This window comes from Oreochromis niloticus, linkage group LG5 (genome assembly GCF_001858045.2).
Source record: "Oreochromis niloticus isolate F11D_XX linkage group LG5, O_niloticus_UMD_NMBU, whole genome shotgun sequence".
Taxonomy (NCBI): domain Eukaryota; kingdom Metazoa; phylum Chordata; class Actinopteri; order Cichliformes; family Cichlidae; genus Oreochromis; species Oreochromis niloticus.
Window position 1 is genome coordinate 13,143,575 of NC_031970.2, and position 27,425 is coordinate 13,170,999.

General features: G+C 38.9%; 2 protein-coding genes across 10 annotated transcripts in view; one reads left to right on the top strand and one right to left on the bottom strand.

The window, feature by feature from the left end:
* ripor3 (RIPOR family member 3) overlaps window positions 1-7,424 on the bottom strand; it is a 57,005-nt gene extending 49,581 nt beyond the window's left edge. For 3 of the 4 annotated variants that reach the window (XM_019359136.2, XM_005469709.4, XM_005469707.4), the window contains exon 1: window positions 4,810-5,117. The gene's annotated coding sequence lies outside the window, so the exon portion shown is untranslated. Of the gene's footprint in view, window positions 1-4,809; window positions 5,118-7,322 lie in introns of those variants that run through there. The other variant, XM_005469708.4, reaches the window with a different exon arrangement.
* A 15,131-nt stretch (window positions 7,425-22,555) lies between these two features.
* The window catches only part of chd6 (chromodomain helicase DNA binding protein 6), a 93,240-nt gene continuing 88,370 nt past the window's right edge, over window positions 22,556-27,425 (top strand). For 3 of the 6 annotated variants that reach the window (XM_005469711.4, XM_025907161.1, XM_025907162.1), the window contains exon 1: window positions 24,389-24,573. The gene's annotated coding sequence lies outside the window, so the exon portion shown is untranslated. Of the gene's footprint in view, window positions 23,745-23,768; window positions 24,029-24,049; window positions 24,132-24,388; window positions 24,574-27,425 lie in introns of those variants that run through there. The other 3 variants (XM_005469710.4, XM_025907159.1, XM_025907160.1) reach the window with 3 other exon arrangements.

Consider the following 27,425-nt stretch of genomic DNA (forward strand, 5'->3'; position numbering starts at 1 on the left):
TGTATTTATATAGTTTTCCTCATTTCCAGTGTTAATGCAAAGCTGAGCAGCAAGCTTCTAATTTAGCACATCTCAGACCACTAAATGTTATCTAACTCTCATGAGAATAATAGTGTTGTTCTCTAGTGGCTCATTCCATGTCAACTGACCAAATTTAAGAAAAAGCCCGACCATCTCTGACTTCCCTGAAAAACTTTCCAAGCTGATGATGCGCTTGTTAAGGAAAACTACCAAATTTTAGCTTACTGCTGTTACCTGTTTGCACATAAAAATATTTTTGTGATGAAGTTAGAGGAATGTTCAAACCTCTCTTCTTTTCACTTAACTCTACTTTCTCCTGAGCACAGGATTCTTCATCCTCATATCGGCTTTGAATTTTTTACAGTGGGACAGCCCGGTGGAAGAAGATGCTGCTCAGAAAAGATGGCTCAGAAATGCCCCTAACTTCATTACAAAAATATTTTTGTGAGCAAACTAATAACATTAGAAAGCTAAAATAAGATGTGTGTCATCACCCTGGAAATCAGAGCTGGTCAGGCTGTAAGCATTTGGTCAGTTGACATGAAATGACCTCACGGTATCTCAAGATGTCACTTGATTTGGTGCATGGTTTGGCACTGAGCATGGCATGTACAATGGGTTTTACATAAAAACATACTGGGTTTTAAAACCAGTAACAACATTTTGAGAACAGCAGGAGGGAACCAAAGCAATAAAGTGTAGCCGCAGAGCTAATAAATGAGCTGAAACTCTTTTTACAATGCTGAAGGGAGCTACGGATTTCTCTGTAGGTCAATGACATCTTCTGACATTAGATTTTTTTTTAAAGCGCACATGCCTGCTATTCTTTTTTTCAATTTTTCACTTTTCTTTTTACTCACAGATGACAAATCTCAAATCAACCCCAACAAATTTTCACAAGATAAAACAGAAGCTTTACATAGATCTGCTGGCCAAAGCTAGTCCATCGCATCCAGAAATGTTTCTAGAAAGAATCTAACATGTCACTGTGGTGTAATTAATCAGGCTCAGTGTACTGCTTCCATCTGCTCTTCTGGATTACTTCCCTCAATTGACATTTAATTTATTTGCTAGCAAATAAACAGCTTTGTGTGGCTTTCATTTGGCACATAAAATGATCGTGTTCTGAACAAAACATTTTCATGTGGGGCAGGAGGAATAGATTTCTTCAAGCTGTGGATTTTTCTTTCAGTTCATCATTTTCTCCAGAGGGATCATGGACCTAACCTGGAGGTCACAGAGCATGGGGCAAGATAAGCTTTCAGTGAGTCTGTGCTCACGTGGGCCCTGTAAAAGCATCTGGTGAGTGATGTCATGATGTTAGCGTTGCTAATGTGTTCAGAGGCAAAGCAAAAGTGGAGTGATCAGACAGTTTTAGCTGTACGTCTGCACACATGTCACACACGTGCAGCATTTACCTCAGATTTGTACATGTAAACACCAACACATACGCACATACGGCACACAAACTTCAAATGTTCCTCGAAAGTCCAGTGTCAAATTTTGAAATACTAAAGGGCGTGATCAGCATCTCACTCCAAACTTAAGTAGCTTCTTCTTTTTCCCATGCATCACAAACAAATGGCACAGAAAACATATCCCAACCTTCACCCCTCACGTGCATGGAAGAATTAAACCCAGGATGTTTTTATATTTATATCTGATCCAATCACACAAACACAGTTAATTTCTTTCCTAGACTGCTGTGCGCTGGAGTGGTCAGAAAATAAATGACTGCATTCGTGTAAATATAAAACTGATGCTCTTCGCTCTGTCAGTTTACACTTGTTTATCTCAGATTAGATATTTTTTATGTACATTATTTCTTTAAATAAAAAAAAACTTGTCTGCAGATTATGTAATTTCTGTTGTTATATTTACTGTTGTCCTGTCATACCTCTTCCTTGCTGCCTTTTCAGCAGGCAAAACTAAACCATGCATCACTGCAATCGTTTAGTATAGCGTGAGACAAACACAGCACAGCTACACAATTGACTTGCAGGCTGAAAATGACTTCATCAGCTGTCAGCTGCTTAATCCACCGTTCAGTCTTCCTTCTGCCACCCATCGTTTCAAAAGCAGCTAGATAAAGTCTAAAGGAAGTCTCCTCAAACACAGCAATCAATGTAAATCTGACTGATAGCAAAACAGTGACGACAACGATACCAAATAGCTGCATGCTTCATTAAATTCATAAAGAAAAATGCTAGTCTGCGTCCCCACCACTAATGTAGCCATTGTTCAGAAGTCTGAGCCAATTAGTGTGGAACCAGCAAACGTGGAAGAGTGACCGACACAGACAGCCCCACCACCTTCTTTATTGTTAATGTCTCTTGATCCCCTCAGGCGCATTTTCCTCAGCGACAAGTGTTAGCATTTAATTCAACCACAATGGAACCACTGACCTCCTACTGCGTCTATCTAATGATCCGTGTAGCCAAAGCCACACACAACACACCACATGAACTTAACAAAACCAGGGAAGACTTGGACTAAGAAAATCCCCCGAAAATCAAAGGAACCAGGAAATAGATGGTGAGAGAGAAAAGAAAGAGACATAAATACTGTGCAGGAGAATAAAACGAGGAGAAGGACAGAGGGGAGGGAGCGGGAGGAAGGGGTGGAGTGAGGCTAAGCGAGCAGGAGATTCTGACCCGGCTTGTTGTGTTGATATTTTCTCTGGCAGCTTGTCAGTTTGAGCTGCACTCGCTGAGGGGGTTCATGAGAAACTGAAAGTCTATGAGAGCAAATACCCTTTTTGTATTTGAAGGAACGGGAAAAGGTGGAGAGGAGGAGAAGTACGAGGATACAGGAGGGGACAGAATACAAAAGAGCAGAGGGGGGAAAAACATTTGGAGATGTTTTAATTTAAAACTGAAACTGAAAAAAGAAAATCATTGATGCAAGATGTAAGGTCACAAACTGTGTGACTGATACCTTGAACAGATGCCAGGCTTTGTCTTAAAATATGCTCAAGAATGAAGCAGATACTGAATTACTGCCAGATTACTTATACACAGTAAACAGGATATTGTATTAGAAGGAGTAGTAAGTAGCTATATTTGACCACACAAACATCCAGTTACAGTACTAGGCTGAAGAAAGATCAAGAAAAAAAGAAGGAGGCTGCACATACCATGTATGTGCTTCTCTTTGCTTTAGGAGGGTAAGTAACAGTGAAGTTAAATAATAACTACTCAGTTTAATTCATCACTACTTGAGCATGTGTAAAAACAGATAATAAAATAGCTAGTGATGACCTGGGAAGGCAGATCAGGTACTAACCCCCGGTAGTAGCTGATCTTTATCTGTATTATTGTGGAGTTGGGGAAGTGGGTCAAGTGTAAGGATATATAATACAATGGATTTGCACAATAAAACTGATAAGTGGAAGTGATAAGGTTCCCTTTGATGTTGGTGCCGTGACCTGCTGGTTGCACTGGTGAGACTGGTCTCCCAGTTTGCCACATATTTACTTTTCAGGATCCCACTGGGTGTCTTTAAGCATCATTTTCAGTGTTCAGGTTAGGAAGCAAAAGTTATGAAAGGGTGTAAACCACAAAACCAAATCACAATCATTTCCTAATATTAACCAAGTAGTTTTGGGCCTCGATTCAGGTAAACAGCAAAAGAGGAAGTGCGAAATACAAAGATGGCATGACAGTGGATGACAGTCTTGTGACTTTTACACTATTCCTTTAAGCAGGACTGTCTGCTCTCTCCATCTGATATGTTTGCCCAACCCCAACTCAATATCATGGCAAACTGTCTGTTACATGTTTTGCTGTGATACTGGGTTGGATATTCTCACGGCAGGTGTGTCAGGGCACCAGTGCCAAAGGATGCCTGTGGCTTCGAAACTACAGCAATTGATGAACTGAGATGACACCGTGCCAGTATGCAGTCATGTGCATCTGGTGATCAACATTTCAGAAATACCTCGCTGACCTTGACAGTTAAAATAAAAGTGTAGAAGTTTTTTTATTTTCCTTAAAGATGTTTATAAGAAACACAATCTAAAAATGCACAGCAACAATTCTGCAAAGACTGGAGGAAAGAAGTCTGTAAAATCATTGGATTAATGCAGATGTCACTGTAATACCAGCACAGACTGACTCAGAGTTCAGAAGATACTGTGACTGAGACCAACAATGTCCGGCCACTCTGCTAAACCTGGAAAACCTGCATCCCTGCCCTGTTCTGTGTATGTTCTAAGGAGACCTTTTATCCTCTAAGCCGGGTGGAACCAGGCACAGTCATGATCACCTGCCCAATTCACACTGTATTTTTCCTCACTTGGAAACGCTTAAAACAAACAGCATCAAAAAACAAATCTTTCTTTGGTTCTAAATATCACGGAAAACACTCAAACTACCAAGTTTTATCTTAAAAAAAACCTTTCTCCTCTGGCAGCATGGGGCTACACAAGCACAGAATCTTCCCTAGTGTGGCAAAAAATAAAACCCATGAAGATTCTGCATCACAATATTGATACAAATAGTTTCTGGTTTCCTTTAAAAGACCAGATTCCATGTGTTTGTTGTTGGGATATCAAATATCAGATATGGAAATATGTTAACTCTAATGACTGTTTCAGGTCTGCTGGTAGAAATTAACCAGAGATCAACAACGAGAAAAGGCAAAAATAGAGACACTTCCTGGACTAATTTTGCAAGAATAAGGCATTCAACTTTCACATTAATGCTTGGTTAATGCTCAGAAACACAAACTATCAATAATATAAGTCCACATGATATAATATAATCTTTAAAGTCATATTAAACCTACCTGACAGGACGAAGAAACCAGTTATTCCCAACTGTCACTCCAAGTCCACCATACCAAACCGCCTCAGCGGACGAGTCCTATCCATTTGTGTGTGCGTGTGTGTGCATGTGAGTGTGTGTGTGCATGTGTGTGTGTGGGTTTGGCGGCTGCCTGCTCGGGACTGATAGCGTTCAGTCATGCAGCAGCAGCGCAGTTCAAGAGGGTTTCACAGCAGTGTGAGAGGCTGGCTGGAAGCACAATGCTGAATTAGGTTCTTTTCTCAGGTCTCCTCACTCCTTCTCATATCTGCTCTCTCTTCTTCTGTCACACACTATTTTCCAGCTCTGCCTCTCCTCCTCTCCTCTCCCCCTCGGTTCCCTCTCCACTCCCTCTTCTGTCTTTCTCTCCTCCTCTTTCAGGGCTTCCCACACTTAAAATCTGCCTTTTTGCAGCTAAAGTTTCCTCCTGCTCTTCATCACCCCGTTCTCTCCCATCCCTGATTTTTGTTAAACAAATTTCTTTTCTTGAACCACTTTGGTTCTTTCTCCCTCTCTGAGCTTTTCTCTTGCATTCAGCCTGCCTCCCCTCTTCAGAACTTTCAACACTTGTCATTCGGTATCTTTCCCTTCATGCCTCCTCCTTCAATCAACTGTTTCCACTTTTCCCAGCTGTCCCGTTTTCTCCGCTCTTCTTTACCGGTCAGTGTTTAGATGCTTCATTTCTTCTTTCTGTCATCTCTGATCTGTCATTTTCCTTGCTTCCTTCTATGTGACTCTACGATACTCTGTCTCGTAAACTCTCCCTACTTTGATTATTTTATGACCCCAAAATCTCTCGTTTTCCTTCTGCTCTCCTTTGGATGATATGTGCGCTCCCTTTCTAACTGTCCTCTAATCTTAAGCTCTTCTCTTAACTTCACCTTCCCTGTTACTTCTACTTCTACTTTCTCTGTCTTTTCTGAGTTGCAAATGAAAATGTTTTAGAAGATCCCCTCCTCCTTCTTCCCCTTCCCTCTTTTTCTTCCCCTTCCCCCAGCTGCGCTTGGCGAGTATCATGTTTGGCTTTAAACTAAGGAACTTGGCTCCAGTGCAGACCACATACATCAGTGCTGACTGATGGCCATGCATTCAGAAAAATAAACACTGAACACTGCAAGCAGACTCGTCGCATCTATACGCTTGGATGTAAATGTAGAGCGGAGAGAGCGAATCTCCAAAGTGAGCGAAGGCGAGAAAAGACAACAAACCCCTAACAACTTATTACCTGGGAGGGGTTTGCTTTAAATCACATACTTGTATATGAATATATAAATCTTCAGTGTTGCTAATTTTTAGTGTTGATTCTTTTTCACTTTCACATCTTGTGCAAAAAAAACAAAAACAAAAAAACAACTCAAAACCTTTAAAAGAAGGAAACAGCAACCTGTCCACAAGTTGCATTTGGCATACGGTTGGTTATTACACAGTTTTACTGGTTTGACCCACTTGAATTTAAATTACTCTAATTAAAAAGAAATCTCTGTCTCACTTAAATATTCTTCAGACTTCAGGCGATCACAGTTTGGCCAAAGTGCAGATAATTCCCCTTTAATGGCACCAGAAAACTTTAAAAATGAACACAAAAAGAAGGAAATGAAATGTAAAGCTGGACCCAGTGCAGGAAAACTGCTTGCCTTGCAGCTCTTCTTACTCTCACATTCTTATGTTGTTTTTGTTGTTGTTATTTGTATTATTATCACACCCACATTAGAGGCTGAAAGAGCCATCAGACAGAAATGTGCAGTCTGTAAAGACAAACTGAAAAATGTTGAGTTGCTTAAAGTTGGAACAACCCAGAGTTTTGTCTTGTTGCTGTGTGAAAACCTCAGAAGACATCGTACTCTGACCAAAGCCCTTGAAGTTGCAATTAAACTAAAAGCTTTTGTGTGAAATTCTCCAAATCAGCCTGGTGCCTGAAACCCTGATGTAGGAGCACTGACACCATTTAGTTTAGTCTTAGTTTGCCTTTTTGGCATTGTTATGGAAGCTGCTTCAGTACACAGTGTCGCTGTTGTTGATTACACTGGTGTTGAAAATCTGTCCAGCTGAATTACAATGAAGCAATAATGATGCACATTATGATAAATTAAGTAAAAGTATTTCTAAATCTATTTTTAACAAACAACAGAGAAATTCTGACAGTCAAATACATTTTGATCTTCAGTATCAGAAAACACTACTAAATGATTCAACTGTTCAAATGATTAAAAAATGCAGATGAATATGTCCGACTCCACATTTTCATATTTGGGCTGATTTGTTTTAAGTTAATAAAACTTTATTAAGTGCTTTGTGGGTTTGGGGGTCAGTTACCAGTATTTGATATACATATGGCAGATATTAATGCACACACCCAAAAACACACCCACTAAGGTTTAAAATGCAAAAATGTTTCTGTCATAGCTCAATAAGATGCATGTACAGACACACACACACACACACACACACACACAGAGAGAGAGAGAGAGATATTTATATATATAGAAATGCACATACCGTGAACAGCTACACTCGTGATCAGCTGGCTGCTTGCTCAGAAATATAGTCTGATATTTACTTCAGCTGGCTCATACACGCACACACACACACACACACACACGCACGCACACACACACACACACACACACACACACACGCACACACACGCATACACTACCACATGTTAAGCAGAGATAAGGAAGAAGAGCTGCCATCCTGTGTATCTGGAGGCCTCGGCTTCTCCACTCCCTCATCACACACTCTCTGTAACAGCTGACTGTGCATTTGTGTGTGTCTGTGTGTGTCTGCATGCTGCTACTTTCATCTTTGTTAGGACCAACTGCAGTTTACTCAAGGACAGTTTTAGATAATATAGACTGTCGGACCATCATTTAATTAGTGTGTTGTTTTAATGTGAAACTAAGATAACAGTACATTAAGGTTAGTAGGACAAATGCCATGAAAATGTATGAAATGAAATAATACTAACATTTGTAAATGGCATTTAAATTTAGATCAATTTTTCAAATTATTTCAAGATAATACAAGATAATTACGCATTTTGCTATCAGATCACTCCAAAACTCCAAAATACTAACAGCAGACAAATTTCAATATGTCCTTGAAGTATTTCCTAATGAATTAATATGGATAAAAATTCAAATGAAACTCAAACTTGGGTATTTCTTTAGGTTGTGTGTGTGTGTGTGTGTGTGTGTGTGTGTGTAACTGGTTGACAGTCCTTTCTATGTTTTTGAAAAAGTTCTTGCAAAATGTCTTAAACTCTCTTTTGTTTAACATAAAATACTTTTAGAGTTGAAAAAGATCTATAACAAGTTAAATTTGATCCATTACTTAGATGGGTTATAAAACATGAGCTTAGCTCTGAAAGTTTTAGCATCTTAAACTTGAATTCTTTCTGTTAGCCAGCAGAGGGCAACTTTTGACGACGTCTCATAAGACAATCACTGGCTTTATGTACTCAGTAATACTTTAGTTTTTGATCACCGGTACTGAGCCTTCTTCGATAAGGCATGGTGCATTTTTTGTAAGCAATGTTCAAATTTAGAGTAAACTAGATGATAACACCAGGTATGTTTAGGGGTAGTACTATGTGGTGTATTGATGTGTGTTGTGTCCTCTCATTGTAAATCCTTCCTTCAGTCAAGACATTCATAAAAGCAACACCCATCTTTTAGCTACAGTCTATAACCCATCTTTGGTGTCCAGACATGTTGCTTGTGAGCAAGAGAGACATCTGATCATGTGACTGACTTCCAAACCTTCCATCTTGATGAGTAAAACATTGCAACACAAGAGTAAGATGGATGTAAAAGCTATAATTGTCTGTGAACCACACTGTGATGGGAACAGAAAGGTAAAATCCTACATCGTCCTACAAAATTATAAATCTTCTGTTTTGCCTCAGCTGCCCCCTTTCCTCCCTGCATGCAAGGAAATCAACCTAAGAAAGATCTCAGTGCTATACAGCCTAAAAATACATTAATGCATTTTCATTTTTAATGTAGAGTTGCAGTTGACTTTAATTTTTTGTGTCAATTTTTAAAACAGATGTTTAAGTGAAAAAAACATGGTCATTTAGTGCACTGATTTTTCAAAGATGTGAAAAATGATCCAGAGTTTTGTCCAGAATAAGTACTTTTGAGACAAGCACGTGCAGAACACTGATAACTGAATCACCATGTAAATCACCTCAATTATCGAAGCACGAAATGTACTTAAGTATTCTGACTCTGAAGTGCTAATCATAAAAGTAAAACAACAGGTCAAATATGTTTTTTGGTATATGCACAGTTCATATTCTGTCTGCACTCTTGAACTTTGCTTAACTGAAGTTATCAGAGATGTCCTTTAGCACTGTAGCATGATGCCCTCTGCTGTTAATACGATGCTACTAAGTAAAAAACATTTCCCCCTTTTCACCCCAAGTTTTATGTACAGGAAGCGTAGTTTAAACATCTGGTGCACTGCATAACCTTCTGAACTTTTATCACCACATTTTTCATTTCCAACCTTTTAAAGAGTAAAATAAAAAAAACACAGAAGATTAACTATTCAGTGTCTAAACCGATTCTGAACTGAATCACAAATTGCCTGGCAGTGTGTTTAGAGAAGCTCAAACTAAATTCCCAGCTCCATTAAACTAGAGCCAAACCTTAGAAACTTTTCACATGGCTTCATCACACACTGGTTTGTGTGAAATTCGTTTTTTAAAAATGATCTCAGCTGTCTGCGGGTCAGAGTTCACCATTTCCGTGAGAAAGCAGTTGTTGCCTGATATGCTGCTCTTGTTGCAAATATGTTGCAACGTCCTTCGCAGAAGTGCCAGGGCGAGATGCCCAACACTCAGCAGATCAGCATCAGTTACTATAGCAACAGCCATGGACCAGACCGTGGAGTCAACATGGCTGCCAAAGGGGAACTGCAGCAGCCAAGCTGCGTCTGTGTGTGTGGCTTCACACATGAGCGACAACCACAACATCTTGGCAGTCGCTTATAATCCTCCTGTCTTCGGGGAAACCCTGTTTTCAAGGAACACATTTGTGTCATCTACATGCAGACTGTTTATTTTCTGCTTCTGAAGAATTTATGAGGGTTATTGGTCTTCTTGTTTACATTAATTTACACACCTACCTGACACAAAGCATGCAATGGCTTCCCCAGAAAAATCAACTGTGAAGTGCAAAATCCTCAGTGTCAGAGGATCTTGTTGGTTAGATCAATCGAAGAACATGCCTTGCACTGAAAATAAGTATTTCTACATTTGCACTAATAATTTAACAAAGAGAGTTCACATTTTTTGACTTCTGAATTTTTTTTAAAAAATAGCAAAATTTCATATCTTATTGCAGTGGGCATCTTCGACGTGCTTTAGAACATCAAACAGATCTTAGATTAAACTTTCTCAGTAGAAAAATATTTTAAACGTAGTTCATATTCTAGATCAAGCTGAAGCAAATGTAAGTGCGAGCCCCCATATTTAAATCTGAGTCGTAACTACAAATAAAGTAGGACATGCGAGTGATGCTTGGAGCTCAAGCAGCTATCTAAAAATACATGCTGTGTACCTTGGGTGCTTACAGTTTTAGCATGTGAATGTGAGAGCTCATCATTGCAGTGCTAGCATGTTAGCTCCATGCTCTACATAACAGGACGAGAACTGACAGGAAGACCGAGACCTTAAATCTCGCAGGCTCTGTGTTTTTCTTTACCGTCACACGTTTTTACATGGAACCTAAATAGAGCCTAATCCTCAAAGTGCTCAATTATTTCTTAATTCTCTGCCGTATTCCCTCAAACGAAGCACAAAATATCAATTTAATGACTCCTTAGCTTTGAGAAAGGCAAATTCTTTATAATCATTTATGTTAATTGACATTGACGTTGAGGAACAATTGTCTACAAAAGCCTGCTGGGATGCAACTCCCCCATCGCTCTCTTGAAATATCACTAATCTGCTGTGACACTTGAAGTCAAAACATGACTTAATCAGCTTACACTTTCGAAAGGAACGGGTTGTTTTTCCACGGCAGTGGTCTAGTTTTGGACTCCACGTAGCTGAAGAAGATAAGACCTTTAGCCTTAGTCACAATCACTGCTTCACCTACAGAACTCAAGAAAAATTAAATTAACCATAAATATATATGAAAAAATGGATTTGGGGGGGGGCATTAAACAATTTCCTGTCATCAACAAAAACTGAGCTGGAGGACAGACGGCTCAAACAGAAAAGAAAACTGTTAATCCAGTGGGAGAGAGAAGCAAAGAGGTGAGGTTGTAGGTTGTGCAGCCAAGGGAGAGAAAAGGGTATCAGGATGGCCCGTGGTCGAGCAGCAAGAAACATGAGAGAAAAAAGAGGGAGGGAGAAAAAAGGAAGAGGGAGGGAGAGAGAACACAGGTTACAAAGATGCTGTTGTTTTCAAGTTTACAGTGATCTCGCTGGCAGCACAGACATGGACTTTAACACAAACTGACGCCATAGATTCAACGAGACCAAGGTCGACCCACCAGGATGGTAACATGGTTATAAAAACAAAGAAAATAAACTTAAGTGAAAATAAGAATAAATGCGCCAAAAGGATTCAGCAAGGTCAGGATCTCAACAGGGAGATATAGCACGGAAAGTAAGGGATGGACTAAAAGGTTTACGGAGATTAGACAGGTATGATGGTGCATGTACATTAAAGAATTTTGTAATTCAATAGAAACATCTTCAAGTCTCACAGGGACATGAAGCAAATGAGGGGAATGGTGATATAATGGGATAAAGTCAATCAGCGAGCTAGTTCAGTGACTGAAATGACCAAATGATTATGTTTTATACAGGAAAACTTCTCTTGTTTGTTTCCTTTAACTATGACAGATATAACAAAATAGATATAGTTGCGGCTCTTAGTCATTATTATGCAGACAGAATAGAAAAAACAAATACAGACAAAATTACAAATAATAAAGCAGTATGGCAGTATCATTTAGCACCTAACAATACATGAGCTGGTAACTCAATAATACTTCAATCAACCACAAATTATAATGATATCATCACAGTGAAAGTGATTTTTTCATCCATGCTTCTGATTAAATCGAACATATGCAAACACCTGGTCTGTAGGTGTGTAATATTCATTTACTGATTTGTGCAGAGACAATCAAAATCGAGGCTCCTGCAACAGTAGCTGTAGCTGCTCTGGTTCTGCCAGCCATAGTTCACTGTACTGTACTGATGCAATGTACTGATTAAAACTGGAAAGTGAGCGGAAAATTCCACGTGGCAAATTCATGGTAGATGACATAGTCACTATCAATGAGATCACATCAGCATATGTAAGTATATGGGTGGGGTCAAACCAGAAAGAATGGTGAGGAGTACAAACGTCGAGCTAATATGTTGCTGAGGTTTTTCCTTTGACTGTATTTATTAAGTTTTATTTTGTTTTTAAACATAAACTGCCAATTTGTTCAGTTTAATTGTTTACTTATTTTACAGCTAAAATGAATGCAGACTGTACTAACACCGTTGATAACAAACACTATCCCACCCTCCACACCCAACCCCTGCCCACCCATCTCACCAATCTGACTCATGGTCTGAGTAACCCTCATCACTCAGGCCACTCACATACGGACTCACATACTCAGAACAAGTCCTTTGCGCTGCTTCCAAGCACTATGCTCTCCATTGTGTGCCTTTGTCTTGCTTTGTATATATTCCTCTAGACTCTATATATATCTTGTGTTAGATATATATTCCTGTTGTCTTTACAATTTACATATATCGTTTTACTTTTGCACAGTTGGGATGGAGCACCCATAATTTCACTGTGCATCTACATTGACAATAAAGGGCTATTCTATTCTATTCTATTCTATTCTATTCTATAATAGAGTTGCACTTTGCTGCAAGTGAAGTTTTAGGTCTCTTTAGAGGATTTGGTTTGTGGTCTATTGAACTGTGTTGCACATACTGTGTCTGCAGTTACTTTGTTGGAAACAGGCACATCTATGGGTGTTTTAATTTTTCAAGTGCACCTTCACTGAACTTGTTGATCGGTTACATTTCACTGATTTATTTGACAATCTCTTACCTCTTCTTTTTATTCTCCAGTTGACCTTTCTTTTTGTGAATTATTTGATTTGTTATTGATTTAAATACATATGTGTACACTTATGTGTATTTGCAGCAGAGCAGAACTGACAAATACCAGATAAGGATGATGGGATGGGATGGGAAACGTGTCATGTAGAGAAGGCATACTATAGGTTTACCGCTAAGAGATGGATTATTGGGAAATGTGTGTATTGTACCATGCATGTGGCATACTCAGAGGCTCCGTGGGAAGGGAAGCGAGAGAGTTCACAGGCCTTTGACACCACATACAAAGATGCAGCAGCTGGAGTGTGTTGTAGCTTATTTCCTTTGGTGTTTAGTTTGAGTTATCACGAGTTAGCTCCATGAGAAGAAGGAAATTCAAAAGGAAACCAACACATTTGGGTAACAAAAACGCACAGGATCTGAACATTTTTTTTGTTTGGAAGGCGGGGAGTGGGGTTGGGGGAGGTGGGAGCGGAGGGGGCAGCAAAAAGTCTGTTCCTTCTTCCAGTTCTCTCTGGGCTCAGGGCCAAGTGACTGGAGGAAGGAAGGAGGGTGAAGAGGAGAAGAGGAGGAGGAGGGATGAAGAGCAGAGGGAGGGAGGAAAAGCAGGAGAAAGCAGACAGGATCTATGGGGATTGCAGGGGTGCGTGGAACAGATGCCAAATATTTTAACTCTTCCTTGGCCAAACATTGTCCCACTCAGTGGACTCTGCATTCAGCTCTCTGGATTAAAAACAGTTTAAGATTTATTCCAAACAGAGAGATATACTTACTTACATACTTATTCTTCACAATGCTAGTAGTTTGGTTAAAGAAATACATGTAAAAAGTAATTATAATAGAACATGTGATACATTAGGTAAACAGGCAGACTTAGACCACTGAGAAACACATAAGAAAGGGCTCTTTTTTCCACCTTTTACCTGTAAGCTTTGCATTTTTCTACTTGATGCATGATTGCAGTGAGACCAGCTATGAAGAGGTGGAGCTGAGGAAAAGATGCTGAAATCTAGGAGTGGCATGGATGTACAGCAGGTAAGGGCTGGACAGTTCAAAGACCAAGAGAAAGAGGTACAACTGAGCTAGTTTGGGAATATTCAGAGGTAAGATACTGGCTGGGAGATGGATTTTGAAGACAGCACTCCCAAGCTCTGATTAAGTGAGGCTGTCGTAGTCTAACTTTAGCCAAAAAAAGACGATGTGGGTGTACAGCTTTGTCACTAAACACCTGTTTGGCTGAAAAGTTTTATTTACCTTGTGAGTCCATTCCAGCCTGTCAAGGAAATCCAATAGCCAATGACAGGCCAAATCATAATCAAATCATAGTCAAACCAATTTCATGCTTTCTTTCTAACGTGCCATGGACAGATTTCTGCATGCCTAACATTGAATACCAAACAGCGAACATAAAAATCACATGAACTGCCCTTATCTCCAGTCCAAGTAGTGGATTAATACATATCTGAGTTTTGAATTTCATTATGCCTTTTCATCTCTAAATCTTTTAATAAATGATGGACTGCAGTGGCTGTTTCAGTATGAGTGCAGGTTAGGTGCAGGAGGAGATTTTCTGTTGCCCTCTCTTGCTACCATCTAGAACATGAAGAAATGCAGTGATTACCATTTACACCTACATTTAACCATACCAGAAATGTCAGTTTTTACATGCATGATACAACCGGTGCACTCATCCCTCCACCCCCGGGAGAGACATCGTTTAGAAAATGCTGGATAGACAGTCAGGTAAATATCTACAATGGCAGGCACGCTAATTATGTATGCATGGATGCTTGTCTGCCAGAATCATTTGCTGCACTGTGACTGCGCCATGGAGTATACAGTACAGCTACTGCGCATTTAACCTTGGCATGTCAGAGTAGGATGCATGATCAGCTGTGGTTAGAAGCCTTTACGGCCTACTTTCATTAAACAGTAATTTTCCTTAATCCAGAAATGTTTCTACGGGATGCACACAATAAAGTGACTCAGATTTTCCAGCTGTCATTGACTCAGTCAACAAAATGATTTCACAAATGGAAATAATCAGATCTTCTCTATATATGGGTTGGAGTTCAGTCGTGTCCTTTTGTTGTGTGTTTTCTGTTTATCTGTGTAAGAAAACATTGTTGACAGCAGTTGTCCATCATCTTACAGAGGATTCTTTTCCCCCAGCATGCTAGAGGTTTTATTTTTAGGCTTTGACTAACTGTTCCTGCTTGATCTCTTTGTTGCATCATGCTGTCAGAGCTGTGATGCTAATTTTTGCTGTGGTATAACTTATTTATATTATGGCGACATAGGCAACATGGAAGATTTATTGTACCAGTGACTCCAATTTGAGTCACTTGTCGTCGTATTATTAAATGTTTGCAAATCTATTCTTTGTTTGCTTACAAATGTCAAACAGTGATAGAGAAAAATATGAAAAACAACAACAGTGACACTTTTATTGCACAAAACAACACAGTTCTGATGATATGAGTGATTACATGCATGACTTTAGTTTATAAGAGTGCTCCAGCTTTTTCCACCTGAGTCCAAACAAGGCAAAAATAGAGAAGCACAGTTCCTACTGATTCTTTCAAGATGTAGTACAGAGACAGAGGAAGAGCTGAATTACGCTGATAAGACTGTGAGTTAAACTGTGGTAATTACTGTGGGTTGAACAAGATAAGGCCATACATTCATGCAGGCTAGACTTTAATTCTCACTGAGACTAACCAGAAAACATGCAAAGATAAGAAACTAAATGACTGAATTAGTGAAGGAAACAATCAAGTTAACCATGCAAAGCTAATTAGCCTATCAGATGGCACTCTTTAACGTTTGTCCTAATAAATCAAAGAGAAGATTAAATGAGTCAAATAATAATATCGATAAATAAGAAATAAATATCGCATATGGAAATTTATAGGAGATCACTCAGTGACCTTCCTTCCTCGGATGACATCATGTTTCATGAATGAAAACACTTGTTGTGATATCCCTGTTTGGTTGATGAAGTGCTTATCAATACACAGTGGCATGAAGAACTTCACTGATCATTGATTAATCAACAATCACTGATTAATACAAGATCATAAAGTCAGTCACTTTGGTTCAAAGGTGACTATCACAGTATAGATACATGATTTGATTTCCTTTATTATAATGACAAAGAAGCAGCTCTCTCAGTTATTTTTAATTCATATTTGAGAGACAGACTCTGCCTGTCAATCAACAAATATGGGTGCTTTGTCTTGTTATTTTTTGTCTTAGAATTAGTGATGTATATATTTTGGTCTTGTTTTCACCAGAAAGTAAAACTTTTGTTGTTGCCCAGGGAACACTTAACTGTCTGATTATGTTATTGCTTGAAATGACCATATATGAAATCCAGCAAAACACTTTCCTGATGAGGCTTTTTATAAACACATATTTTAGTGCAGGCAGTCTGTGTGAAAGAACAGACTTTCAAATTCAGAACTTTATTTCTGTGTAGCAAAAATACATTTCTCAGATCTTTGGTGAGGCAAAAATAACACTGACAATAGAATAGAATAGAACAGAATAGAACAGAATAGCCCATTATTGTCATTGTGCATGTACAGCTAAATTGTGGGTGCTCCACACCAACTGTGCCAGAAGGAGAATGAGAATCATTTGTAAAAGCTGGTGATGGACAACATCTACAGTTTATCATGTCAGTGCTTAACCTGTGAACGCTTTATGCTTGTATGGCTTATATATGTAAATTTGGCAGTGCTCATCATGCTGATAGCATTAATCAGACCTTAGATGTACCATGACACATGGTCACCACATAGTCTTAAATATATGTACCATCAAAGACAACTACTGCATTAAAATTTTTATGAAGACATTCATGGCTCCCAGAAGACATATCAAAAGGCATTTGGTTCGATTTATTGCCACTCCTAACAGTCCTGTAGACCTATGTACTGTGCACAGTTTCAGACTAATAGCTCAGGGTATGATTTCACCTATTGATTGTACCAATACAACACTTACTGGATGTAGGTTCTTCTTACTTACTGTTTTTATATGTAGCATATTCACTCACTGTAAGGGGGCTGCAATGAAAGCTTGCAATGTGGACTTCTTTACTGTATTACTGAAAAAAGAAATCTATTACTGTGGCTTTTTTAAACCTAGTCTGTGTGTTGTCCTTCTTACACCTAAGGCTGCAAATATAGGTTATGTTGCATAGGTTGTAATGCCTTAATGTGCACCAAAAATCTAGTGTTCACTGAGCTCCTGATGCAACACAAAACAGGCCAGCACGTCTGCTTTTGAAAGAATGAGGTCGTTAGAATAACCCTAGTATATTACTAACATCCTAAATACTGACATGTTTTCTATGAAATTAAATTAAAGTCTAAATATTAACTGTTTAAAATGTTCATGTCAAAATCTAATTTTGTAGCTTAATTAAAAGTTAACATGCTACAACTCAAACAAACCTCATCTATGGAAATGGTAAATGGCCTGTATTTATATAGCGCTTTACTTGGTCCCTAAGGACCCCAAAGTGCTTTATACATTCAGTCATTCACACACTGGTGATGGCAAGCTACATTGTAGCCACAGCTGCCCTGGGGCGCACTGACAGAGGTGAGGCTGCCGGATACTGGCGCCACCGGGCCCTCTGACCACCACCAGTAGGCTACGGGTGAAGTGTCTTGCCCAAGGACACAACGACCGAGACTGTCGGAGCCGGGGCTCGAACCGGCAACCTTCCGATTACAAGACGAACTGCCAACTCTTGAGCCACGATTGCCCCTGTTTACACCAAAATTCTTAATGAAATGAAGATAATGGAGCTAAATCACTCAAATAAATGCTTACTTCTGCTTTGAATCAAAAAACCCTACTTTTATTTCAGTACCGGTACTACAGTAAATATAGTGCTAGGACATTTATTGAATAGTATACTTTTGTAGTTCTTAGACATGATTAGTTAAACATACGCTATGATGACAAAGGTATTGGATCACACACCTCTGAATCTGTGAATTGAAGTATTTTTGCCCCAAAATCAAGGACCAAGCTAAGCAGTCTGCTCTGCTATTAACACCAGCACTAAAACTGTGCACTGGGAGCTTCATGACATGGGGATCCACGGTCGAGATTTATGCGTAGGTTTAATATGTAGGTTCACCCAGTCCTTTTCCCTATTTAATCCATCTCCAAACTACAACAGTGAAAACATGATTGTTTGCACCAGGATAATATTTATCAGTGGCAACCATTTCCAGGTTTTAGTATTTTTTAGCAGTTTAGTATGTCATAATGATAGATGTAAAAAAAAAAAAAACCCTTCTAAGAACAACCATAATGTAGTAGTTCAGCTGTTGTCAGGCTGCTGCTGTTGTTAGCTTGATGTTTTAAAGCAGCGGTCCCCAACCCTAGGGCCATGGGCCAGTACCGGTCAGTGAGTCATTTGGTACTGGGCCGCGAGAGTTGAGGCTCGGGAATTAAATTTATGGTTTTTGGGGTTTTTATTGTTTTTTAGCATTATTTTTTTAATAGTTTTTATCAGTAACTCGGTTTCCCTGGGTCTTTTCCCGTGTGTTATGAATAAATTGTCTTTATTTTTTGGTACCGGTACTGGTTCATTTTGTTGTATTTATCCCTGACACCTTAAAGAGCGGTCCATGAAAATATTGTCAGACATAAACTGGTCTGTGGCACAAAAAAGGTTGGGGACCGCTGTTTTAAAGTAAAATCGTGCATGCCATAAAGTGGCTATGGTATCTGATGCCACTAACAGACTAGCTTACTTATTAAGATTTTCCACTGTAACTCTAAACAAGTCAAGAAAATTTTTTAAATAAAATCAGCCACCTATTCTTCTGATCCCTTCCATCAAAATTACAGTGCTAAATTGTATACCTTTTTGTCAGTGAGCATTACATCTATGGACTACACCTCCATAGGGCCCCAGTAGTTTTGCACTTGTGAGTGCCCACTATGAAACAGGAAGTTGTGAGAGTAGGAGTTCTCCCTATTTAGAAAATATTTTGCTCAGACCTGAACCGCAGCCTACACAAAACGTGTATGTGTCTATCTGCTGTGGCTGATGGGTTTAGCCTTCTGTTTAGACTCTGTTTACATGAGAAACCATATTGATTTTAGGTAATGACAAAGCATTTCCCTTTGACACCCTTTGTGTTGGATTTTTTACTGCTTCTAGATAAGGACCTAGAAATAGTAAAACTAAACCGTTTTTCTCACTTCTTGTACATTTTCTTCCCTTTTCGGTGTTTTTTTCTTTACTCAGTGCTGCTTATTATTTGTTAGCTTCTTCAGCATAATACAAGCTACAATCTTTAGTGTAATCAACCTCAAAGAACACCAGCTGTGCACCTGAGGTTAAGCACGAGGATAAAATACACAAGACGTTTTTAATGCTGTGTATTGAAGACAGCCTCAGGGTTTAAAAGGTCACATGTTTGTTTCCTGTCCCTGCGGTTTGTCATGTAAACAATTCTGCTAATAGTGCACCAAGCTCCAACTTGCCTCACATTGAATATCAGCTGTTTTAATACATGTAAAAAAGTACACTAACCTATTATATTTTAGAACCTAACAACCTTAGGTAAAGTAAGTTAATGAGCTGCGTCGTGTTGTGTGAAATGATTGTGTGTTTAGAATCTATATGTTTTTTAAGAAAGCAGGTCATAAATATTTGAACAAGACATTGCGAGTGTTGTATTATTTCTACTTGTGGATGCTTTGAGCACCACAGGACAAGTGCAATTTAATTCCATTATATTCAAGAGACAGCAGATAATACTACAGAGGACAGAGGAAAAATAGATACAATTGTCTGCAGGGAAAAAGTACCAAAAACTTGAATTTAAAGACTAACATGAAAAATTTAAATCCATGACTTAATTAAAGTAAAATTTTGGCTGGGCTACAATATACTTGTTTTTTTGGGGTCTTTTTCAGGATTTACCCAATAATCAACTTAAATCACCAGATATGACTCACATACATACACACCATCTGTATTTATGGAGGTAAAATATAAGGTACAGCAAAGACACATGTTATGTGAAGCTTTACTGTGCACTTAAATATTAGCATGATATATACATGCCTCATAAAACATTACCTTTCCTTCTGTTGATTGGGCATTGACTCCCACGACTCATCATCGAGTGACGCCACTGACTCGTCATGCAGTTTTTGGACGTCAGATTTTAGGATCAATTCAGATCACTTGGAACTCTGGCTGAGTAGGTACTAAACAAGTACCTGGTACCAGGTACTACCACCTAATAGAGAACCTTAAAAAACGAGTGAAATGGAGCTGAGCCATGTAGGCATGCGTGGAAAAATGATATTAGTCATCTGACATCTGAAACAGAATGAGCAACTTTATAAAAGTGAAAAACAAGTGAATCCTTGTGTTGCACCAGTTATTGTTTTTCATGATGGTGTGACACTGGGCTCTGCTACTGAGCTCTACAGCCTGTATAAAGTGGGTAAAATAAGCTGTAAACAAACATCAATGGACAAACAAATTCACAAGCATATTCACATCCAATGAACAATTGGGCACTTTCTTTTCAACTAACCTTCATTCAGTCCAAAGGGGGGAAAAAAATCAATGTCTCAATAACAGAAGAAATTACAATGTGTTTACCTACTTGTCTCACTGGCTCCTCATTAAATTAAACAGACCTCTACTTGAACAAGCTGATCACTTTAGCAATTTAGTAATGTGTTCATGTAATTATATAGCCTTTAATAATTTAAATTTAAGAAGAAATGCTAATTTTAGAAATATCAGTTTAATTAGTATCAATCATGTTTAATTTTCTATATTAAAAGTCTACATTTCTTTTATACATCCAGTCAATCACTAAGTTATTGCCACAACAATTTTTAATTATGTTGCCCATTTTTTGTCAAGCTCTTTATTACAGTTTCCTACACTTTAGTAATAATGTTTGCTTGAATCTTAAATATACATTTAAAGTATGAATGTAATTGTAAGCAGGCTGAGGTTGCTGTCCAGTTAAGGTAATGCTTAGATTTGTATGCTGGGATATCATCACATGTACTATAAAGAAAAGGATTATCAGCAACAAACAAAATGCTAAAAATATATATATATATATTTTTGTTTTGCTTTAAATAAACAGTTTCTGTTATAGCTGGTCTTTTTAGTGTGATAAGAAAAAAATAATTAAGGGGAAAATAAGTATTTAAAAAACTGCAACAAACTGAAAATGTGCCAGAGATGAAAGGGGGAAAAAAGTTGAGTCAGGCTGTGTTGTGATGTAAAATCCCTCAGAGGGGTGCATTTCAATAACATTTCAACTGTTTCCCCTACTATTTATCTCTGTTCTTCCAATGCAACAGACAGTACATGTGAGCTTGCTTGGCTGTAGCAAACAATTCATTTTATGAGGCGAAATTATATTAAAAGCTGCTTTGTGGATGATGTGATGATGTCTAATTTAGTAGCAGATACCAGTGATGCAGAAAAACATCTCCATTCATTTTTATGATGTAAACACTGCTCATCACTGTGAGATTTTTCTTCCAGGAGTGTCTCCAAGGAGTGTACCTGCAACAGTGTTAACCTCACTGTACAGAGGCTGTAAAGTATGTAACAGACAAAATAGTTTAAGCTGTTATCTCAGTAACATCAGGCATTTAACTCTGCAGCACCTTTGGCATGTCAAAGGTGCTGCAGACAAAATGATTTTGCATCTCAGCACCTTCACATTTGAAGAAGAAAAAAGCGTTTGAAAATTTTAAATCTCAGCACTCAGAAATTCTGTGATGCTCATGAAGCATTATCATTATCATTATAGGCTGTCTGCTACACTTTAATTAAAAAAATATTAATTGCGTTCAAGAACTTGTAATTTCAACTCAAGCAGATTTGTCTCGCAAAGGCAGAATAACACAGGTCTAGTTTCTCACTGAAAATATCATCGAGAACAATGGTGAATTAGTGTTTCTTAATAAAAGTAAGAAAATTTGACTTTGTAACCAAACTATATGTAACTTTTGGCAAAGTAAGCTCCCAGCTCAGGGTATTTCAGAAGCTTTCACCCATGTCTTCATCATCAAATTCAGGTTTTTAGACTTGTCTTCTCACACGCAATGTTAAGATCTCGTCAGTGAAGTTAAAGGTTTTGAACTCAATACATCTGCATGTTCATTCATAGCAACCTGGACTGACATTAAGTTTGAAGTTCATATTTGTATAAATTATAATTCAAAGGAATGTCTTACAGAATGTCTGACTGCACTGCAAAGTATTCAGTGTATTATTACAGCATTACTGAGCAATTGTTTTGTCATATATAGACATGGAATCACAGTGGTGTGGTATAATGAAGGAAAAATCCAGAGTGTTTCAACGCAGAATGTATGTACTTACATTTAACCAATACTGAAATCTTCTATTGCCCAACTGTGAATGTGTGTACTTTAGACACCCACCATCCACCCCACCCATCTCCAGCTCCATTTCATCAAAAACAGCTAAAAAGAAAAGCTAAAATAAAGGGTGCTCTTGAATATAAACTATTAATCGATGTTTGCACCTAAAAATAAATGGCAAAGCAATTTATTTTTGAATTAATTTTAATAAGTCAAGTTCGAAAAAGAGAGTTCAGAGGAAAGTTCAGGATTATAGCACAGCTATAGATGGCAGTAATTTGACAAGAAATATGTTGATATTTGTAAATGTAAGTTTGATACCATATGTGATTTTAAATGTTCAAAATTAGGTGTGATACATACGATTTCATTATTAAAAGGAAGGAAAATACATAAACACATTTGTCTAGATAATTGTTTTATTGTTCGTTTAAAAGTAAGTTTAAACATATGTTTGAGGCAAACTGTTATGTACAAATAGTTTATTCCCCAACACCTCTGCTTGAAATAGATGCTATAGTGCACCTGTAACAATAATGGAGTCAAACATACTTACACACAGTAACTATAACAGAATCAGCACAGGGAATCTTTTTTTTTTTTTTTTTTTTTAAGCTTTTAAGCCACCTAAGATGAGTAAAGATGAGTAAGTAAATGGTCAGTGATAATCAATGATGAAGATTGCGTAGTATGGTTGAAAGTTAAAGAAAAAAGAGTTTAAGATTGGGTCATAGTATTTTGAACAAAGTCAAACTTTAAGTCCCAAATGTCAACATGTGACTATAAATTTCTGATGTATCTCTTTGAAGTCAGAAGTTCCTGACACACACATAAAAAATGAGCGTTTTCACAGCTACAAGAGAATGAATAGGCTCTGAATAAAAGTTTATTGTGTATCATAAAAAGCGTGTTTAGCTGGAGAATAATGGAAGAAGGTAACAGGCTGGTGGTGCTAAAAGCCAGCACACTCCAGGTGAAGCTGGGAACAAAGAGAGGCTCCAAGTCTTCTCAAAAGACACACTCGTATCAGCCTTTTATCGAAACAGATCCCTAAAAAAGCAAAAGTTAACATCTGATACATCCTGCATTTCACAAACAGCAATTTTAAGTCCAGCAACGAAGCTCAACATCCGGGAAACGCAACCCGATCTGCAAAAGACGTGGAATGTCTTATTTCTTTTCTTCCGCCCTTCAAACCCGGTAATGATGGAGGAGTAAAAAGCGACATGATTGGTGGATGCAGCCAGCAGAGGAGAAATGTAAACCCCTTCGTTTTGTTGCATCGGGGGGGTTGAAAACTGAACGCTCCCCTCTTGTTTTTTTCATTCCTTCAATGACAGCAGCAGGAGGCAGCCGGTTGGTGCGGTGGGAAGCTTCTCCCGGTACGAGAAGGATTTCCCGGCAAGTCTGCGGTAAGGACAACAACACAACACCACCACCACCTAAAAAAAAGCAAGAGGCAGTGGGCATGAGGCTCACATCTATGAGAATCCGCAGGAAGGGAGGAAAATACACACAATACACAATGGTGTTGCCTGGGGCTGCCGCGATAGCTCTCAGACAAACCCGGGAGAGAGTGGCTCGTTTTTGCTTGCTTGACAGCTGCAGGGCCAATGGAAATATGCATGGAGCCAGCTGCGCTAGGCTGCAGCCAATGGAAAAATGTGAAACGCTGAGCTGCTACTGGATCAAAGTGGTAAGGTTAGGCTGGCTGCGGCAGCCACACCGCCGCCGCTGATGCTAAACTTCCACCAAATAAAATGCTGTTTGTGTTTTGGCTGCTGCAGTGGCCATTTTAGGTAAGAAGCGCCCTTTGACTTAGGATGCGGCTTGTCTTTGTGAACGTGCGTGCGCGTACGCGTGGCTGTGTCTAGACTGGCAGTGCAGAACTCCAGCATCCAGACTGAATGAACTCCGCGGAGCTGGTAGCTTTATGTGGATTAAATAGATATTGCGTGGAGTTCCTCTATTCTCCCTCCCTCCTCCTCCCTCTTCCCTTCTCTCCTCCCTCCTCCCTCCTCTCCTCCTCTCTTCCCTTCCCCTCCCCTCCCCTCCTCTCCCCTCCTCATCTCTCTCTCCCTCTCTCTCTCTCCCCTCCCTCCTCTGCCTGCTAATTTTTTATGCATTTTTCTAAACTGTCATGGCGATTTTGTGTCCTTGGAAATAAAAAGCGCCAGTGTTTTTCGGGCTAACCGGGGGGATGTCTCGCCGGTGAGAGCGTGTGTCCGGTGTCCGGAGCAGGTGAGCAGCCCGCTGGGGAGGTTTTTTCGGTGGAGAGATGTCCCCGAGAAGGAGTTTTAGAGGCTCTCCACACGTGTAAGGAGAGGGCTGTTATAATGTATTTACAACAGCGATGCAGTGACATTACAGAGCTAGCGGAGAAAGCTAGCGCGGTAGCTACGGGGGCTAACATGAAATGGGACACAGTGTATCCTTTTCTCTGTCGGTGTGTCCGGTGTGTGTTTTGTGCTTTTCGCTCCAAGTCGGCTTTTTACTCGCCGGGAACTTATTTTTTTTCCTCCTAGCTAGCCCTCCCAACTTGTGGCAATCCAGTGGCTTGCAACATTCATGCTAGCTGTGCGCTAGCCTATGCGTCTGCTAGCATTCATTATAGCCAAAACCTCAAAGAGGTTTGATAAAAGCTAGTTTGTTAGCCTCATAGCCCCTTATGAAACATTTGTAGCTATAACAGCCAGGTGTGTATTCGGGGATATAATGAGTCATGCAAGCACACTGAGTCATTAAGTGAAAGTGTTGTCCCTAAATCCCTACATTTTCACCTGGCCAGGTGCACAGACAAAGGGTACTAAAAGATAATCCCTATTACAATGACTTGGAGATTAATAATGTTACAAAGAATGTTTATGTGTAGGATAAGTGGAAACTCTTAAATTGTTTTTACCCAATCTATTCTGACTTTACTCTCCAGTCTGGAAGACCAAGGTTGTGAATGTGGCTTGTGGTGTAGAGTGCTTTGAGTGGTCAGTAAGACTAGAAAAGACTTCTATAAATGCTAGTCCAGCATATGTACAGGATGTTTTCCCTTACCAGTTAGTATGGTGTAAGGCTGGAAGTAGTCCTTCGTATTTGACATAAATAACTGCTCCTATCTGTTGCTAGGAATGCATTTAGTTTAATTCAGTCAGTTTGTGAGAGCTGAAAAGTTGCTTTTTCAATTCTCAGGATTTTCTTTGGTGGTTTGCAGTATGACTCTCTTTGGTCACCAGGAGGCATGGTGACCCAGTATTTGTATGTTGGCCTTATTTTGGTGTGCTACAGCCAAAAGATAAAGGTTGCATGTCTTTTGACTGTGGGAGGAAAAAGACATGCAGGCTATTTGAAAACTCTGGCCTGAATGTGCCTGTCTGCCTACTTGTACACCTATCATGGACAAGTAGACAGTCTTTTTAATTTTGACTTGCAGAACTGCCGCGTTTCTTTAACTCCATCATTGAGAAAGCAGAGGGAATAAAAAAACAACAACTTTTGCCCCCTTTCTCTCAGTTGTTGAGACAGCTGACAGTTCAAGCAGTGTACATTTGTGTATGCTGTAGTACACAAAGTTCAACTTAATTACATACATTTATATAAATAGTTAAGAATCTTCTGTGCTATTATTCTCATACTGATGCCGGATGTTCACACCATGGGAATTTTTACAGCTGTTGACATCAGTTGGCACCGAGGTCAGAATAACTGAAAGCTGAATAGTAGTATTGAACATCTTTCCTTCCTGTTAGATCACACCATTACCTTGCGTATGGTTATTTTTAGATTTATTTATTTGTGACCAAAAATTGACAGTGTTTAAACAGATAATGTTCTGCACCACCGTACTGTGCATATTTTAAAATGCTTTGGAAAAAAAAAATTATATTAACTTTTAAAAAATGTTACTTGAGGCAACAGGCAGACAGTTTTCACAAGGAAAGCTCTAAAAGAGCCACCTGTTGTAGAGAACTGCATGCTCAGTGTTTGAACATATTCTGCAAGAGCTTTTTCTCCATTTAAACCAAATAAAAGTGTGTTCATCTACTTCAGTGATCAGAAAAACCTGAACCATTGTATTATTTAATAATAAATCCAGATAAGTACTCATAATCTGTGACCTTTCCATTCCCTCTCCACTTTATTAGGCACACCTACACAGTTTAATGTAATAATGTGCCACACATTCTGTATTCTGAAGATTTTAATGTTCATCTTTTTTGTTCACATTCAGAATGGTGTCAGTTCAACTATACATCAACTGTTTAGTAGTGGTTTTACATTGGATTGCGTTCCAACCTATTGTTTTTAATCTGTTGGACAAAGACACAAACACAGCTCAGTGTACTGTCTCTGTGACAGTATCAGTTAAAAGTTTTGTCTTTATAACATGTAAATAAAAGAGAGATTGCAATGATTTGTAAATTATTTAATGTGTTTGTGTGAAAATAAACCAAAGGCAGATGATCAAATACTGAAACTGTAAATTCTTATTTTTAATAAATTTGATGCAAATAAGACATTTAATAAAATGTTGGAACAGGGAAAACTATAGAGGGGGGGGGGGCATTTAAAAAAAAAAAAAATCTATTTCACATATCAGAAAATTCTGAGAAATGTCTGTACACAGGGTCTAATACGGAAAACCAGTATTGAATGCTTGTGATCTACTGGCCCTTGGGCAGCGCAGCATTAAAAACGGAAACTAGCACATGTGCTCAGGAACACCTCCGAGAACCACAGGATTTTTGCTCAGCGTACAAATGCAAGTTTCAACTATAACATGCAGGAAAACATATACATAAACAAGATCCACGACCCCTGTCGCCATCTTTGGGCTCAGTTGGGATAGACTTAAGTGAAGTGGAAACTGGTCTGCTCTGTAACCAGTTAAAATTGCTAATCCTTTTTTGGAAATCATGGAAACTGAATCCTTTAGTGTAATAAAGAGGGGAGTGACCATCTGGCTTTTTATCAGTGCATAGTTCAAAATCCAGCATCTGTGATTGAAGGGGTATACATCAGTGCACATGGCTTGGGTAACCTCATATCTGTGTGGGCTCCATTAATGCTGTACAGTTCTTGGGAGGAACATATGGTGCCGT